We start from the raw sequence: 19,238 nt of genomic DNA on the forward strand, positions 1-19,238 counted from the left end.
GAAATCATAAAACCAATGAGCCAAAATATACCGATTAGGCTACTTACGTTACTACTTAATACTACTTACAGGTTCTTACTTTACGATCACGGCAGTTAAAATACTTACATACTCTGACTTTATCACCATATTAACTATTAATTATTTTACACAGTATGCCTACCCCACTACAGTATACTGTATTTGCCTGGTAACTGCCTTGTCAGAAAGGCCACTGAAGGCAACCTATGACAAAACTATACTGTGAGCAGTCCAAAACAATATAAATGAATAAATGCAAAATATGTTGGCTACTTTTTGATTGAAAATGCCATATTGTTCCTAAGCTTGCTGGAGAAATTGTGAAAATCTGAATGCATATCATTACCACGTTTTTTGGGATTGTCCTGTCATTCAAGATTATTGGAGGGAGATTCATGATGCCTTACAAGATATTTTCAGATGTCATGTTCCCATGGAGTGCAAGTCTTTATTTTTTGGACTTATGCCTCAAGAATGGTTGAAAAGAGACAAACATTTATTAAATATATTGCTGGTAGCTGGTAAAAAGGCTCTTACGAGGAAGTGGTTATCACAGGAGAGCCTACATGGATGGACATCACAATGGACATTTACAAAATGTAGAGGATAACAGCATATGTTAACCATAAACTGGAATTATTTGTGTCACGCTGGGACAACTGGGTCAACTATGTAACAACCCACAGGCCAGATTTTATTTTTACAAATCTATGATTGTATGATAATGAAAAAATCACTCCCTATCTGTTCATACTGTTGTTTTCAATGTTTGTTTTTATGTGTATAACAAATCTTAAAATACAGGACTTTAGACAGACATGGTTGGGTGGTGTATGTATACAGGATCTGTAAATTAAGTTATATATGTTTGTTGCAGAGTATCAATAAAAATATAATAAAAAAAAAAAAAGAACATGCCATATTGTTCTAACCTAGTGTAGCTCATGAAACCCTTAATTTTACCCCAGTCTACCCTCATGGTCATGTGTTTAAAATATAAAGAAGTCAAGAGATTAAAAATAATTGTCTATCAATGATTTAAAGCCCCTATTTAAAAATGTCAGACTTTGGCAACTCCTGTTAGTAATTTCAACGTGCGTTTTGTGGTTATTTTCATGGTATGGTAATTGCTTAGAATTATGAATTATAAAGAAGTATGACAAAATAGTTGTAGGGGTGGTCTAGTATTCACTAATTGAGTAGTAGAAGTTTTTTTGGTGCTAATCTTTTTATAACATGAAAGGGATAGTAATTGCCATTAGTTGGTAATGGGTAATTATTTACTAATTAATTACTTTAAATACTCTAATTGATGCACTGTGCAGCAGTAATGTAACACTGTGGAAGGAACAATTTATCACAATAAATACTTGTATTTATTATACATCACTAAAAGTACTACTACATTATTAGTATAATAAGAAAGAGAAGGAGGAGGGGGAGGATGAGGAGGAGGAGGAAGAGGAGAAGGAGAAGGAGGAGGAGGAGGAGGAGGAGGAGAAGAAGGAGGAGGAGAAGAAGAAGGAGGAGGAGGAGAAGAAGGAGGAGGAGAAGAAGAAGGAGGAGGAGGAGGAGGAGGAGAAGAAGGAGGAGGAGGAGGACCCAGTAGAAGCAGCAGCCTGAAGGACCAGCAGCAGTAGAACCACTAGCAGTACCAGCAGCAGCAGTAGAACCACTAGTAGTACCAGCAGCAGCCTGTAGAAGCAGCAGTAGAAGCACTAGCAGCAGTACCAGCAGCAGCCTATAGGTGTCGCCCCCGCAGCGCCGTCATGCAGATGAACTGTAAGAACCCAACAGGCTGCGTTAGCTTCTCTTCTCTGTAATGACGTTAGCCTGCTGGATGTCTGTTTTCCGCCGTTAATGAGTTTGGATACCCGGAGGAACCGACATCCATTAAACCTCTCCGGTCATCTGAAGCACAACCACCGTGTGACCTCCGCGGAGTCAGCAGCTAGCTCAGTGTCCACCGGGCGATCCTGAAGGTAAAGTCCGTTACTGTGACAGCTCGGTCGCCTCTAACCGGAGAGAGAGAGAGAGAGAGAGACTGCGTAACGTCAAACCGTCATGTTAGCATAGTTAGCTTAGCAGTTAGCATGCTAGAGGCTACTTTAAACGGCTGTTAGTGTCGAAGTAACGGCCGTGTTTCACATCAGCGTGGTTGAAGGAGAAGAGGACGGTATGAAGCCAGATGACACGACACGGTGTGAAGTTTTACTTTATACTATAAGCTGATTTAAGATGAGTCAAGCTGACTTAGCTAGCTAGCTAAGGCTAAGGTCAAGAGGCTGGCCAGTGTGACAGCTAACAGCTAACTAACATGCTACCTAAACAGGCTATTACCGGGTTATATGTGGCAGCTAGACACACAGACACACTACCAGGTAACAGCTGGATAACGGTATAACAGGCTTATTTGTTTATTTGTTTGTTTTGCACAATTTAAGACTAAATAACATAACAAAAAATAAATAAATGAATAATATAAAGTGCAGGAAGAGGTAAAAAACCCACTGGGTTTATCTGATGCCTCCACCTAGAGACAAGATTAATATAAAGAAATAATCTGATGGGCAAATCACTGGGACATTTGGGCTTTTTTTATTGTTTTGTTTATTTGTTTTGCACAATTTGAGACTATAAAACATAACAATAAATAAATAATATACAGTGCAGGAAGAGGCAAAAAAACCACTGGGCTTATCTGAAGCCTCCACCTAGAGACAAATAATATAAAGAAATATTATGACTACATAATAGTGATAACAAAACAATTAGGACAAGATATATGTAATAACAACAATACAGTAAATATATTATATATATTATATATAAAACAAGTGTGTGATTGTGTGTGTTGCGTGGAAGTGTATGGTTAGTATTTGTGAGGAGGATATTGATTTAATATCTATAATGACTGGAGGTTAACAGTGGAAGCTGGGCTGGTGTCGTTATCAAGGTTGGTCTTTATAAAAGTTTCATTAGCTTGAAGCTAGCTCGGTGTACATATAATTAATGGAGGAGGTTGTGCCATGGATTCAGATGGACTACTGGGGGGTAATGTGTTGTTACAGGTTAGCAGTACTGGATTGTTGTTATTACTGCATGACATGGTGACAGTGGAGGTTTGATGGCTTTTATTTGGTTTAATTAGTTATCATCTGCTGCACTGGGTGTGATGATGACCATGCTGCTATGTGTTGTCATACAACTGATAACAGGGCTGCCTTATCATGCTGCTCTACAATCACCATAATGTTCGTAAATAAACAGCTCATTCATCAGTTAGGTACCTCTCTCTGGTTTTACAGATTTAGTGTCAGACTGTCACAGCAGGAGTCACTGGAGGCTTTACAGAGGATGTGATATTTTATTGTTTTTTTTGTGCCTGTATGCAATGCTAGAATCAAGGTTAGTCTTTTAAAAGTTTCATTAGCTTGAAGCTAGCTTGGTGTAAATATAATTAATGGAGGAGGTTGTGACATGGATTCAGGTGGACTACTGGGGGGTGATGTGTTGTTACAGGTTAGCAGTAGCAACTGGGTTGTTATTATTACTGCATGACATGGTGACAGTGGAGGTCTGATGGCTTTTATTAGGTTTAATTAGGTATCTTCTGCTGCACTGGGTGGGTAATGTGTTGTTACAGCTTAGCAGTACTGGATACTGGATTGTTATTATTACTGCATGACATGGTGACAGTGGAGGTTTTGATGGCTTTTTTATTAGGTTTAATCAGGTATCTTCTGCTGCACTGGGTGGGCAATGTGTTGTTACAGGTTAGCAGTACTGAATACTGGATTGTTATTACTGCATGACATGGTGACAGTGGAGGTTTTGATGGCTTTTTTATTAGGTTTAATCAGGTATCTTCTGCTGCACTGGGTGGGCAATGTGTTGTTACAGCTTAGCAGTACTGGATACTGGATTGTTATTATTACTGCATGACATGGTGACAGTGGAGGTTTTGATGGCTTTTTTATTAGGTTTAATCAGGTATCTTCTGCTGCACTGGGTGGGCAATGTGTTGTTACAGGTTAGCAGTACTGAATACTGGATTGTTATTACTGCATGACATGGTGACAGTGGAGGTTTGATGGCTTTTTTTATTAAGTTTAATTACCTTCTGCTGCACTGGGTGTGATGATGACCGTGCTGCTATGTGTTGTCATACAACTGATAACAGGGCTGCCTTATCATGCTGCTCTTACAATGACCATCATGTTTTGTTGTTGTTATAATGGAGGAGGTTGTGCCATGGATTCAGATGGACTAATGGGGGGTAATGTATTGTTACAGGTTAGCAGTACTGGATTTTTATTATTACTGCATGACATGGTCACAGTGGAGGTTTTGATGGCTTTTATTGATTTAATTATGTATCTTCTGCTGCACTGGGTGTGATGATGACCATGCTGCTATGTGTTGTCATACAACTGATAACAGGGCTGCCTTATCATGCTGCTCTACAATGACCATAATGTTAGTAAATAAACAGCTCATTCATCAGTTAGGTACCTCTCTCTGGTTTACAGATTCTGTCCGACTGTCACAGCAGGAGTGACCTGTGGGTTTACAGAGAATGTGATATTTTATTGTTTTGTTTTGTGCCTGTATGCAATGCTAGATGTCCTGCTGAAAACGACCAGTTTTTCTTCTGTCATCCACACCAGTCAGCTGCATTCACTTGTGATTCATGATGGTACCAGCTAACAGCAACGCTGGCTAACGTTATGGTCAGGTTAACAGTGGAAGCTGGGCTGGTGTCGTTATCAAGGTTGGTCTATAAAAGTTTCATTAGCTTGAAGCTAGCTCGGTGTTAATATAATTAATGAAGGAGGCTGTGCCATGGATTCAGATGGACTACTGGGGGGTAATGTGTTGTTACAGGTTAGCAGTACTGGGTTGTTATTATTACTGCATGACATGGTGACAGTGGAGGTTTGATGGCTTTTATTGGGTTTAATTAGTTATCATCTGCTGCACTGGGTGTGATGATGACCATGCTGTTATGTGTTGTCATACAACTGATAACGGGGCTGCCTTATCATGCTGCTCTACAATCACCATAATGTTAGTAAATAAACAGCTCAGTCATCAGTTAGGTACCTCTCTGGTTTTACAGATTCTGTCAGACTGTCACAGCAGGAGTGACTGGTGGAGGATGTGATATTTTATTATACTTAGTTTTTTTTTTGTCCTGTATGCAATGCTAGATGTCCTGCTGAAAACGACCAGTCTTTCTTCTGTCATCCACACCAGTCAGCTACATTCACTTGTGATTCATCATGACCTATTGTCAACATTTGAGGGGAGAGACTTTGTCTCTGTCTGCCTGGTTTCTCTCAATATCAGTGGATGTCAAGGGCATGTGTCCAGATCTCTATTCTCACAAGTTTGGGATTGTAATGACTAGAAATTTCAATAGAACAATAGTTGTTTTAATTACAGTAATTAGTATGGTAGCTACGGAATTACTACATGATAAATTAGCCCCAGTTTGTGCCGTTCTCTTTTTCAAATCCTCAAAACTGTTCTATCCATCTGGATGTATGTAACTTATTAAACCATGTTTACACCTTTCTTCGGTCACCAAAATGCCATTCTTGAATATTTATAAAGATGCACCGTTACCATTTTATATTGATAGTAGGGCTGTCAATTATTGGCATGAATTAAAAAATATAATTTGTATCCGTTCAAAATGTACCTTAAAGGGAGATTTGTCCAGTATTTAATACTCTTATCAACATGGGAGTAGACAAATATGCTTGCTTTATGCAAATGTATGTATATATATATTTTTGGAAATAAATTAAACACACAAAACAATGACACATATTGTCCAGAAACCCTCACAGTTACTGGAGTTAGCATAACAAATATGCTCAAATCATAACATGGTAAACTCAAGCCCAACAGGCAACAACAGCTGTCAGTGTGTCAGTGTGCTGACTTGACTATGACTTGCCCCAAACTGCATGTGATTATCATAAAGTGGGCATGTCTGTAAAGGGGAGACTCGTGGGTACCCATAGAACCCATTGTCATTCACATATCTTGAGGTCAGAGATCAAGGGACCTGTTTGAAAATGGTCATACCAAGTTTGGTGTTTTATTTTGCCTCCTTCACGACAAGTATTAGTAGTATGACATGATTGGAATCAATGGATTCCTTATGTTTTCTAGTTTCATATGATGCCAGTATCTTCACTTTAGCTTTAAAAAAACAAAAAATTGCAAGTTGCTTTAATGCGTCAATTATTGGTGTTAAATCTAATTTGTGTCAATGCGTTATTATCGCGTTAACTTTAACAGCGGTAACAACTGTTTAACAACAGTATTTACTCTTTTGGTCACATCTGGCCGATACCTGATCGATTTAATAAGGTCAATATTTGTGCCGATACTGATTTAGTTCAATTCATTCAATTCTATTGGTGTGATGGACCAGAAATCAACACTCTGAAGTTAGTTTAATTTTCTTGTATCGACAGTTTCTATTCAAGGGACGTACCTTAGCCACTCCTTATCCCTGTATCATCTCAACAATGTTGAGATTAAGAAAAAAATTCCGCCTCTAAACTCTCTACATTTTTCTCCTGCGTTGCTACGCTCTCTTTTGCAGAACGTAAACAAACCTCAGCCAGGCCTGGCGTCTGTACCTATAAGATCAGCGTGTACTGTTGCCAAACTATAAATAAAAAATAATGTGTGACAACGTTCTGTCGGCTTGCTGAAGTATAATTTAAACTTTAGTCTATAATTTGATAGTTTAGCCTTTTCCAGGCAACCAACCAACATCTGGAGCGCTTCTACTCAAAACATTGAGTGCTCCGTTCTAAAGCTAGTCCTAGTGCCTGTGCCTTTGGTTTGAATGGAGAACGACAGGTAGGTTAGCTGGCTAACTTTGGGCTTAAGCCTGGCTTTTTGGTCCCACTTATGGGATCCTAACATGGTCCATGCAGGCTATAAAACAAAGCTTATAACAATTAGTGTTTAGTTGCCGTAGCAGCAGTAATCACTATAACTTCCTGTTGCATATAGAATAAACTGAAATGGTTCAATAATAATTCTCAGTGGAGACTGAGAACCATGAGGTAACCTGTCCTCCGGTGCTCCTAATGGCATCTGCAAGATTTCACAGACCGGAGGAAAACAACCAATCAGAGCGGTGCTTGAGCCTTGCCGTCTCTGAGCAGCTGTCAATCACTTGCGAATTGCGATCAAACGGTCAAACTATTACAGCACAGCAACAGTACACTACAAGATGTTTCTGAAAACATTTGAGTTGAGAAATAGGCATTACAGTAAGAGAATATTGATTAATATTTGATCAGAGCTGCCTAGTTTGACCATGTGATCAGAGTTTGCGAGTGATTGACAGCTGCCTCCATAGGAACCAATAGGAACGCTCTCTCTCAGAAATGACCTTTGATTGGCCAAAGTCTCTCGTCATGGGCTAGATTTTCTAAAGCCTGAAAACAGAGCCATGAGGAGGTTCAGAAGTCTGGTTTTCTCTCAGAACACTTGAATTACAATATGCTGAAAGGTTATTATGGAATTGTTGCCCAATGATGCCAAAAATATTCTGCCTACTGCAGGTTTAAACATGTCTACTGTTTACACACTTAGTGGCCACTTTATTAGGTACGTGACCCCGTTTCAGTGCCTGGTACAGTGACACTGACGCGCTACTATGCGCACACACACACTCACACACACACTCACACACACACACACCTCTTCACACAACAAACAGCAATATCCGTCTGAGAATAATGAATAATGTTGTGGGATTATTCCTTATTTCATGGGCTATTTGAGTTTTATACATTATTACATACTTATATATATATATAAAAAAACAAAGCAATTGAATACTAATTTGAAGATCGATTACCATGGCAACGGTCAAAGCTTCTAAGCATTCAGGTCAGCCGGATATGTTATTATATATTTATATTATTTTGCTATAGTTATACAGACAACACTACTTAATAACATTTTATATTATTCTGGTGTACACTGTTTACATAATACACTTGCTGACTTGCTGCTATTGTCACTTTACCTCGTAACTTTGACTTTAATTGCTCTTATATAGTTCTTATTTTTACTTCTATTCTTATTCTAGCTGTATATACCTCTTACTATTATTTATTTATTTATTTATTTATTTATTTATTTTTCCAACTTTTTTATAACAGATTTTCTTTCTTTATTTCTGTCTTTGTGCTGCTGCAACTCTTGGATTTCCCCTCTGGGGATCAATAAAGGCTTATGATATCTCATCTTATCTTATATTCTACCTTTGCAAAGATAATACTGTCCAGTTTTGATTCACACTGTCAGAGAGGTATTCATTTAATTGTACGTATATTGAGGTTATAGTTTGCATTGGTGGTTTTGTTGAATGGGACTGAACTTTATTGAGAGGTGTTTCTAATATTTTGCAAAAGAAATTACAAACACAAGGGGAAAACATACAGTAGTACAACAGTTTTGACCCAAAACTTCTAACTTGAGTATTGTGTGTCTTGTTGACATGAAAGTCTCATCAGCTGACTGACATGTCGTGACTTTGGCTTGCCGCGGTAACGCCAGAGTCTTAGGTTAGTGGTGAGAAAGGAGCCCAGATGGCAGACATGTGAGGTCTTGGTGGTTGTTTTGACTGATCTGAGCTGTTGTCTCACTCAGACGCTTGTTGATAGGACGGATTGTTCTTCTGTGTGTGTATGTTTGTATGTGTGTATGTGTGTACATGTGTGCGTGTGTATGTGTGTGTGTGTGTGTCGCTCAGCAGCTGTTGACTTGTGTCAGGGGACATGGCAGCAGCTGTGTGTGTGTTTTTGTGTTTTTCCCAGTTGTAGTTTGTGATTTTTGAGACTGACAGATGTGTTTGGGGTTTCTCTCCCACAGGGCTTTATGATACAGAAAAAGAGCCGGGTCTCTTTTCCTGCACTACTTTCTCCATTCCTTCCCTGCCTCCTTGTGTCGATCCTTATCTCATACTTTGTTTAATTGCTTCCTCTGTCCCTCATTAGCTCTTCCTTTCCTGACTTCTTCCTTTAATTCCCTCACATTTATTTCCCCGATCACTTCCTCCCCTCATGATTTTCTTTCTTTCCTTCACTTCCTTTCATCCCCTGTTCCTTAATTATCTCACTCTTTCCTCCATATGTCTTCCTTTCCTTCACCATCACCCTCAGTTCCTTCACAACCTCTTACTTTCTTTTTACCACCTCCTGTCTCTTTATCCTTCATTACTTCCTTCTTTCCTTCTCTGCCTCCTCTTTTTTCCCCTTTCCTCCACCGCCTAATTGATTATCTATCGCACTTGAACCAAGGTCTCTATTTTCTTCTCTTCTTGGTGTGTGTGAGTTTTGTGTCAGCAGCAGCTACCTCCAGCCCTTATTTAGCATCATTTAGCCTGGTTATGCTACGCCTCACTAATGCAACCACTCAGCAATAACACACACAAGCTGCTGAGATAAGACATCATGATGGGAATGAGGACGACGATGATGATGATGATAATGATGTCTTGGCTCTTGCTCCTGACTGTGTAATGAATTCTGGGATTTATCTACACTCAGTGAATTTGTCAGATTAGAACATTACAATGCTTTAAATTTTAGTTTTAGAACAATACCACCAAGAAACCAAAAATTGAAACAAAATAGTGACTGGGAATAGCATGAGATGAGTTTTTAAGTTAGATTATTATATCCAGAAAGTATTGTAGAATTTTTAGGGGTCTAACGATACATTGATCTCTGGATCGATATGGTACTGCATCCGACAGGTACTGCATTTAGCATTAAAAATCGTACAATCGTACGTATTATATTTGAGGAAGCTGGAACTATAACGTTTCTGGCAGTTTTGCTTAAAAAAATGATTTAAATGATAGTTATTCCGTAATTATTGTTCTGACTCTGAGTTTCGATCAATTGGTTAATAATTGGAACTCTGCTTTAGAATACATCTGGCGTTCAGTATTCCTCACTTGATTGTTAAACACGTCACTTCATGTAATATGCATGGTCCATTATAAAAGACAGGAAGCACTTCATATTGCTTTTTTCTTGTCCATCAGTATCCTAGCGCTCCATATATGTTGAATCGTATACATCTTCATGTTTCCTGTTTGGATCCATCTGTCCATTTTTCCTCCTCCTCCTCCTCCTCCTCCTTCTCCTCCTCAGCTTGGTTCTCCTGGAAGATCCCAAGGTGTAACTTCTCAGACCAGACGAGATATGTTCGTCCTCCAGTGTGTTTCTCAGACCCCTTGATATCTTAACTTTTTCACTTGAGATATCCACATGCAGTAATTCGTTTCCATCAGCAAAGCTCCTACTTGACCATGTACATGCTGCAGCTAAATAGAGTTCTTTCCCCTTCTTTGTTTAATCTCGCCAACTTCATTGATGAGGCAGCAGGAGCTGACCCCTCTGATGTAAATGTGGTTAAATCTATGTAGTGTGGACCAACACAGCTAAATGTTGTCATGCAGCAATGTAGGATTAATATGTATATTGCATAAGAGGTGAGCACAGGTGAGAGGAAAGATCAGAAGATGTAGCCTGATAATCAGACTGAATTGTTATTTTGTTTTCACCTCATCATTCAGTCTGACATTGTGCTCATATTAGCTGTTTTTATTTTATAGAGGGGTTATTTTGCTGAACCAATGTGACGGATGTATTCGTCCCTTCTGCATCATTTTCTGTCAGCACAGAAGGTGTAGTAGCGTTTGCTAGGAGCAGTTAATGTTTGTAGAAACATGTTGACTTAAGAGTTGTTATATCTGCAAGTTGAATTAACAACAACCTATACACAGCTACGTCCAGCTCATCCACACTTCACGTCACCATTTTTCTGTTGTAATTTTTTGTTGTTGTGATTCACGAAGATGATGTTGCCATTTTTAATCCCACTTCTGATTGGTTAGATCTTTTTTCAATCAAGTTAACAGCCATAAATATATAAATTTATATTCACTACCCTTCATAACTGAGTTCATCACTAGCCAAAGTTCCAGTATGAGGTCGTGTGGATTGGAGATGTGTTCCAGTTCGGTTGTTGTTGTTGATGTTGATGTTGTTACTGTGTTGCTTACCCATTGTTGCTTCTTGAGTAAATTTGCACCTGTATATCCATGTGATTGACAATAATGGAAATTCACACCAGCCACCAGCCAAATGCTGGTAAAATATGCTAGTGGCTGCTAGATTTATTCAGCCAAAAAAACAATGGTACTCTAATGAGTGGCTGGTAGATTTGGAATCCACCAGCCACAGTGGCAGGTGGACAAAAAAGTAAATTTCCAACACTCGTGGTTGTCCTCTGACAGATTATAATCTGATTACCTCAAGTGATTTTAAATGCAGGTGGAACAGGTCTCTTTGTTGATTGTAAGCACTTTGATCAACTGTGTAAGATAAGTGTTTCATGGGTGAGAGACACCTTTTGCAGCCCTCTGTGTTGCGATTGATGGAGCAGAGTAGTACTGAACAGTTTAAATAATAGTAATTGATTAAAATGATTTAGGTAAGTAATTGATTAATATATCAAGTAAAACACAGCTTCTCACATGTGAGCATTTGCTGCTTTTCTCTGAGTCACTGTGCATTTCTTGGGTCTGTTGGTCAGACTGAGAAGTTTGAAAACATCTCATTGGGGTTTGTGAAGTCATTATATGTAGATTAATCTCATGAAAACTCTGGAGCAGCGTTTTTTGTTTTGGTTATTTGTCTTTTTTTTCCTGCAAGACAGATTTTTTAAGGCTTTTTTTGGCATTTTTTCTTTATTGTCAGGAGCAAGAGAAACAGTAGTAGTAGTTGTTATAGTAGTTTTATCTTGTGTGGCTAAACGCTGATGATTTGTTGGTTGCGGTTAGTAAACACAACATTCAAAGTTGGCCCCGGCTCAATGAGGATTACGGTGCTCGCCAGCAGGTGAAAGCCAACCTCAGATTGACTTTCATTTTGGAACGAGCTTTGCCTGCTTGGCGTTTTGCTGCAGGGTCTCTGTAGATACAGACACCACCACACACTTCTAGTGGGTCAGAAGTGATGATTGAGAGGGATTATTTTTGTATCGGTCTATACTTTGTTTTTTTAAGGAAAATCCTACCCATTGTGCCTTCAAAGCCGATCAAAACCAGATTCTTACTCTACTGTATTCCACTGTGTTATAGTGGTGGAAAAAAAATAAATTGATTCACCTATGTATCGTGATTTTTTTTTTTTACGATTTTGAAATAGATTTTTTTTATGCCAGAATCGATATATATGCTTCATTTGAGTCTATGCGGAGGTAGAAGGAAGTTACCGCTTCTATTGTTGTAGTCTGAGTAACGTGACGTCATATCTGTCCCGTATCCATCAACCAAAACAAACCGCAGCGAGCCAAAACGAGAAAGTAGAAAACGGCGGAGGATCTGCGTGGATACGACCTTCACTCTCACACGTTAAATCAAAAGTGGTAAACACTACACATTAGGGATGTTAATAATTAACCGTTTAACCGTTAACCATTAACACTATCGGTTAAACAGTTAAACAGGAAATATTAATAATTAATTAAAAAGCTAAGCAAAACTCAGAGGAGCGGCTTGTCATTTTAAGGAGAAAAGCTGGTCCACCTTAACAGCACACCTTAAGAGGCGGAGCCGGAGTTGCAGGACAAAGGAAGTTGGCTCCTGAGCGGAGCGGAGGAGTTGTAGTTTCGTAGCATTTATTCATCGACAAATAAACTGTACACACACTGCTACACCTACGTTCACAGCTATAGCGCCACCAACAACCTCACACTCACCGCCAACACACACACACGGTCTGTCGGACACTAAAGTTACGCAGACTAAACGTGTGGCGGCGGCGAGCACGCAGCCTCCGGCAGTGCTACAGTTGCTAACGTATCACAAATACACACACTGTTTGTCGGACACTCACTTAAGTTATGCCGGGCAGACAAACTATCGTTACGCCGGGCAGACACACAGCTGACAACCTGCTAAACTAAACTAAATGTGCGGTGGAGACTTTGACTGGGAAAGTGGCTGCATGTCCACGACACTACACGCAACACCGTGGCTGCTAAGTTAACGCTCCCGGACGGGTGAACTGGGGACTCCGTTGTCTGTTATGCTCCTACACTGCAGGTGGCGCACCGCGGTTAACGATTAAAACATTGGTTAACGAGGGTTGGTTATCGGTTAAGAACATTTTTCAAAATTAGCATCCCTACTACACATACAGTAAAGTATGGAAACACTTTGGGTTTCACACATTACCAGGAAAAGCAGAGCTAGACATCATGGCTAAAGCTGCATGCCAACTCTGTCATGGACAGGAAATTTTATCGTATTGCGGTAACATGCGTCAAGCCAGCTGTCACGCTCATCTCTGGTCAAATCAGCCGATGCTACAACTGTAGAGCACCCATATACTGACATTAATGTTAAATGCATTCAAACGGCCCCGATGGAGCTGACCATGGATGTATAAAGAGAACGGAGCTGACGGGAGAGCTAACGACGGACTTCATGGAAGTATACACGTGTGACTACGTCCGGTTTTCAAAATAAGGTGTTAACAAAGGGAACTGTATATACAAAATACATATATAGAAATAAGATTGATTGGATTATATAAACCAGAAGTATAAAACATTGCATGTCCCTTATAAATTAAATAGAAAATACCACTAATTTGTGAGGGAAATGTCTTTATTCTTTGATTTTTGGGTTGCTGGAAAAAAGTAATAAATAATGCCTGACAATGACTGATATATTTTACTTCAGAACATCTCAGACTACATACGTGCTGAAAATCAAACATTCTACTGTATTAATTTAGATATTTTCCAAAGTAAAAGTCCCTAGAAGTGTATGATTAAATTTTTTCCCATGGCCTAGTGATAAAAAAGTTAATAAAAATCGCAATATCGAATCGCAATACTTAAAAATCGCAACACATACCAAATCGGCACCCAAGTATCGTGACAGTATTAAATCAGGAGGTAGGTGTATCGTCCCTTCCTTACTGTGTTCTGTCCACCTCAGCCTGCTAGTTTTGCATCTGCAGTGTACTTCAGTCAATGTTGCATTGACATCCCTAACACCAAAAGGGCAGCACAGGTTTGTGATTTCACATCTTTGTGATTATTGCAAAGTGTTTACCAAGACAAAGTAGATGGGTAGGGATGCTAATGCATGGCTATTTAAAATACATCTGGTGTATTGAATGCAATGAAGAAAAAAAAAAAAAAGCAAGTACTCTGCTATGTACTTTGTTTGAAACAACAGTTAAATAAACTAGTAAAACACTTGTTGCCATGCCCTCTTCTTCCTGCAAGAAGGATGATTTATAGGGCCAATAGAGGATTTTTTTTTTAAGTTTTGAAATCCTGAGTGTCTTCAGACAAACCAGACAGTGACATGCAATTTAGAAAGGTCCTTTCCTTTAAACTACTCAACCAGGCAGACAACATCTCCTACAAATGATAAATGTGCTGCAGTGCATATCCTCAGTAACCCTTTAAATTCGACTCTCATGCAACTCACTGCCAAACTACGCACTTCTTCTCTTAGAGGTCCCCGGAAGTCCTTAATTGGCTCTATCTGTGACTTACTGAAGGACAGAAGGATTCCCTCACACACACACACACACATGGTTAGTCAGTCAGAAATAGCAGCTTAATCAGTCTGTCGGTGTTGTAGAGCCGTAGTGAGCCCACAGCTTTGTCACAGTGATGCTCGGTGATGTAAGATATGCTCACACAGATCCTCTAAGCTGATTGGCTGGCCGCTCAGGTTATTCACCACACCTGGCAGGACACAGGGGGACTATTAGAGATTGGGTTGTTTGTCTGTTTGTTTGTTTTGGTCCGTGGACTCCTGGGCTGCCTCCTCCAGTTTCAGTCAGACAGACGTCACATCTGATAGACAGACGGTGGAATACTCAGCCACTCGGTCACCGCAGATATGATGAGCTACAGTTATTCCTAAATGAAGTCATCTGGCAAGTTGTGCTCACACTGGCAGCAGGGGACAGAGGGCGAGAGTGTGCAGGAGATCTCTGTTCTTGTCAGACGACATCTTTGCGACCTGGTAGCCACCACTGCATGGACTGGTCGCTCATTCATTTTGTAGATTTTTAACCAAGTTGCTGGTGCATAATTTATTATTTTAATAATAGATAATAATTCAGTAAATATATATCTATGTATTTATTTGTTACATTTTGTTTTACAAAGTTAAGAAAGCCATGTTTAAAGGTGCTCTATACGATATCCAGAGCATTAATATGGCATCAAACAACTATTTGCTATGTAAAGAATTAGAGCAGTAATGTCTACCTGAGCAGAGAATGAAGTCACTTTCCCTCTGTGTATGTTGAAATCCGAGCTTCTCCGTGCTTTGTTGACATTGCCAGACCGGTCGTGCATGCTTTTAGTGCATGTGAGGGTGACCCACTTGCTAGCTCACAGCTACTACTCTGCACTGCTCTCATACAGCGGTTAAAGCTGATAATGGCATCCCAATCGATGGCACCGTTGCAGTAGCGGAGCACCCATCCTCCGGTTACCCCTGAGGTCATCACTGTTAGCTCTGTCAGCAGTGTTGCCGTGTTTTCACTATTAGCACTGTTTAATCATCGCCATATTGAGAGCCGTGTGGAGGCAATAGAAATGCTTCCAATCTCGCATTTGATGTTGCGTTTCACATAAAAGAATGAGCCCAGTCACTTCCACACAGTGAGGCATACAGCTTATTAATTAAACACTGGTATTGGATCAGTACTCAGTAGCGGCTGATACCCTTAGCTCTGGTATCGTATCGGTATCGGGACTGAAAATGTCAGATCATCCCTAATCAGTACAGAGGTATTTTGTCAAACTATTGTTTTTACCGTGCGATCGTCCAGCCTTAGGAGAAAGAAGGATTGAAGGAGGGGGATGAGATTAAAAAGACAAGATGGAAGGTGAGGAGACATGGGGATTTGGGGAGGGGGATGAAGGAAACAGGAGGAGGAGGAGGATAGAGTATGTGGGAGACAGCAGGGGGAGGAAAGTTGTCCTTGACTTTGCCCTCCACCAGCCTATTCCCAGCTCTTCGCATCACACTGCATACAGGACGCTGCCTGATGGAAACACACACCTGTTGTCTGTGTGCCAGGAATTCACTGGAGACACATATAGACCGCGGAGACAAGACCACCGTACAGAGGAGTTACCAAACACCAGCTGTTCACTTAATACCCCGATACCTACCTCTGTGTTACCAGATACCTTTTGATCTTAGCCAGCAGCCATGCTAGCAGCTCTGTGAGGCTGTACTTGGGCACAGCGGTGCTTTGAACTAAATGCTAACATCAGCATCCTCACATGTTCATAATGCTAACATGTTCAGCAAGTATAGTTTACCATGTTCACCATCTTAGTTTAGTGTTTGCTGATTAGCACTAAACACAACATACAGCAGAAGCTGATAGGAATGTCATTAGTTTAGCAGGCAAAATGAAATGTTGCCAGATGGTGATGCTAGATGAAAGGTCTGGGGATCAAAGTTATTGCAAGACATCCTCTGGGGACCATGAATGTCTGTACCAAATTGCACTGCCATCATCCATAAGGTACATCAGTAAAACAACAACCATCATAGTGGCACTAGAGGAAAAGTCAGGGCACCACAAATGTCTGTTCAGAATGTCGTGAGGTGTTTTCGGACCAAACAGTTCTGGGGAGCTCCCCCGAGAACCTTCAAGGGCTTTTTTTCTGTTTGCATTTGCACCACCAATAGGAAGTCAACCTTCCTCTACATCATTTAAAATACTGATTTCTGAATAAATTACATATTTTATTTTATTTTATCATTTCTACAGTATATTCGTGATTAAATGACCACTGCACACTGCACACAGTGATGATCTCATTTTTTTATTTTGTATGCTCTGTGAGAATTTGAGGTCAATATTAGGAGTATAGCATGCTTAGCAATAAGATAGCAACCATTCATAATTGAAAGTATGAATTAATAATCTCTTGGCACAGTATTCAGCTGGACCGTAAGACCTCACAGAGACGGTGTATGTGTTCATATTTGAAGTGTCGGATAGACGGTGTTTGTGTGTGTGTTGAGTGAAGTGAAATGTTAGAAGTCATGGATCATCGGGTTGATTTCACTGATCCCAGAACAGATGTGACCTGATGTTTACTGTTGCTCTAACTTTAGAATTCATTGCTCGTGGGAAACACAGTTTGCTCTGCGTGTGCGCATGTTTGTGTGCGTGTGTGTGTGTGCGTGCGCTCCAGCCTGCATCTGGGGTTGCATCATGCTTGGTCAAGCTTGGATCGTGACCTGAGATCAGACAGCTAGATGTTGAATTTCCATCGTGGCTAAATGCGTGCACCGTGCTGTGCAGCAGTCGTGGTTGTTGCCTGTGATGTGGGCCCAGTGCGAGTGTTTTTCTGTACATCAGGAACAGTGTTGTTAGAGGTATTTCTTACCTTGATGACATGTTGGAGGTTTGAGGTTTTCAGTAAGTGTCTGGTGCCTGCAGCTCCTCATGTAAGCAGCTCCCTTACAGCGCAGAAAATATATCATCAGATCAATAAGAGAATTGAGTTTCTATTGAACAAGCAGTCAGTTACTAAACTAAGTGTTAAAGTCAAAATAAAAGCCTCCCGGTGGTTCACTGGTGTAGTTGCTAAACACTTGGAAATGATACTGGACACTGTATAATAGTTAAACTTGTGACTCTTTTTATGGCCAAGATATTTATCATGGTGGTTAAAAACAAGGTCTTGTTTTTGTCCGGTCACAGAGCAGCATACCTTGGCTGGCTTTGTGGGGCAAAGCCAGCCCTTTCTTGTGGATTGTAGCCATTCTGTTTACTGTATTTGCACTATGTAATTGTGGGAAGATGCACCTATCTCCTGATTTGATACTATCACAATAGTTGAATGCTGATTCGAGATGTATTACGATTTTTAAGTATTGCGATTTGATATTACGATTAATTGTGATTTTTGTTAGGTTTTTTAACATTAGACCATGGCAAAAAGTTGAATCATACACTTCTACGGACTTTTACTTTCAAAAATATCTAAATTAATACAGTTAAAATGTTTGATTTTCAGCATGTATGTAAGCAGAGAAGTCCTGAAGTCAAATATATCAGTCATTGTCTGGAATTATTTATTAAATCTTTTCCAGCAACCCAAAAAGCTAAGAATAAAGAAATTTCCCTCACAAATTAGTGGTATTTTCTATTTAATTTATAAGGGACATGTAATGTTTTATACTTCTTGTGAATATAATCCAATCAATATTCTATCTATATGTATTTTGTATATACAGTTCCCTTTGTTAACACCTTATTTTGAAAACTGGACGTAGTCACACTTGTATACTTCTCGGCGACAGAGTATCGTTAAGCCAGGCAAACACACAGCTGACAACCTGCTAAACTAAACTAAATGTGCGGTGGAGAGTTACTGGGAAAGTGGCTGCATGTCCGCAACACTACACGCAGCACCGTGGCTGCTACAGTAACGCTCCCGGACGGGTGAACTGGAGACTCGGTTGTCTGTCGGTCGGTTATCGGTTAAATTCATCCCTTTTGTAAACTCATCAGCTGGCTGAGACAAAGCAGCCTCTCCTCTCTCTACCAGCTCTAACGTTACCTGCAGCAGTGAATCACATCAGCAGAGGGAGGACAGAAGACAGAAGGACAGATACTGTCTGATGTCTATGTTCGTCAGTCTTTATAAACTTCACTCAATATTTTCATGTCAGGAATATGATTTATTTTATTAACATTTTGTTTCCAGTGAGATATTAATGAGTTTATATAGTGACTTTGCTTTTGTAAACATTACTGTTGCTGCTCTAGAAACAACATTTAGCCTAGTTATATATAAAATATATGTATATGTATAGCTAATATGCACACTTCAATATTTGTTTAATTATTGCAATTCATATTGTTTTCGCAATATTGAAAAATGTTATCGCACATCGCAGATTTTCCTCATATCGTACAGGCCTAATTTAACATTAATGCCAGTATATGGGTGCTCTACAGTTGTAGCGTCGGCCGAATTAGCATGCAGCTTTAGCCGTGATGTATAGCTCTGCTTTTCCTGGCAATGTGTGAAACCCAAAGTGTTTCTTTACTTTACTTTACTGTGTCTGTAGTGTTTAC

General features: G+C 39.8%; 1 protein-coding gene across 4 annotated transcripts in view; it reads left to right on the forward strand.

Moving 5' to 3' along the window:
- Positions 1-1,706: 1,706 nt before the first annotated feature.
- Positions 1,707-19,238, forward strand: part of ip6k1 (inositol hexakisphosphate kinase 1) — a 40,909-nt gene continuing 23,377 nt past the window's right edge. For 3 of the 4 annotated variants that reach the window (XR_012594260.1, XM_074637807.1, XM_074637827.1), the window contains exon 1: positions 1,707-2,003. The gene's annotated coding sequence lies outside the window, so the exon portion shown is untranslated. Of the gene's footprint in view, positions 2,004-2,043; positions 2,223-19,238 lie in introns of those variants that run through there. The other variant, XM_074637819.1, reaches the window with a different exon arrangement.

The sequence above is a fragment of the Sebastes fasciatus genome, chromosome 1 (genome assembly GCF_043250625.1).
Source record: "Sebastes fasciatus isolate fSebFas1 chromosome 1, fSebFas1.pri, whole genome shotgun sequence".
In the NCBI taxonomy this organism is placed as follows: domain Eukaryota; kingdom Metazoa; phylum Chordata; class Actinopteri; order Perciformes; family Sebastidae; genus Sebastes; species Sebastes fasciatus.